Source organism: Grammomys surdaster, unplaced genomic scaffold, assembly GCF_004785775.1.
Source record: "Grammomys surdaster isolate TR1022 unplaced genomic scaffold, NIH_TR_1.0 233, whole genome shotgun sequence".
NCBI classification, from domain to species: domain Eukaryota; kingdom Metazoa; phylum Chordata; class Mammalia; order Rodentia; family Muridae; genus Grammomys; species Grammomys surdaster.
This window is the reverse complement of record NW_021604678.1, coordinates 582,286-582,968: the sequence shown is the minus strand read 5'-3', so window position 1 is coordinate 582,968 and position 683 is coordinate 582,286.

Below are 683 nucleotides of genomic sequence, written 5' to 3'. Positions count from 1 at the left end.
TGCACAGTGTGCTGCCTGGGCACAAGCCCAAAAGCAACAGGGCCAACAGTCATGGGAAACCATGTGCCAAATTGAACCCATCTTATGGAGATCAAGGAAAGCTGACTACTTGGTACTCAGCCCCACCATGACAATTTCTGTCTATCCATTTTCAACTTGTTTTTCTTCTTGACTACATCTCACTATGTAGCTCTAACTGGCCTAGACCCAGCTGGTCTTGAACCCAGATCTGCCTGCCTCTGCCAGGATAAAAGCAATACTACCACTCCCAGCCATTCTCTATTTTGTGAAGACTAAACCAGTAGGGTCTTAATGGCTTTTACAGAATGGGGATCTGGAAAAATTTCACTAAATGTTACACTCTCATGTCAGAATAAAATACAAATATATATACACACACACATATATATACATACATATACATACACACACACACACACACACACACACACACACACACATATAAACACGATTTAGCCAAGTAGTATTTTAGTTTCCTCTGTTCTTCTGGCAGGTTGTCTAGGCTTGAGACAAATATTCCAGGACCCATTAAAGTCTCAATTTCCTTCTTATAAATACCTACTTGGCACAGTTTCTAACAGGGTAGTCAGATAGCTGTTCCTTTTTTACGAGAGCTGCCCCCTTCCCAGCAGGGAGAAGCATGGACATATAAAGTATTTGTG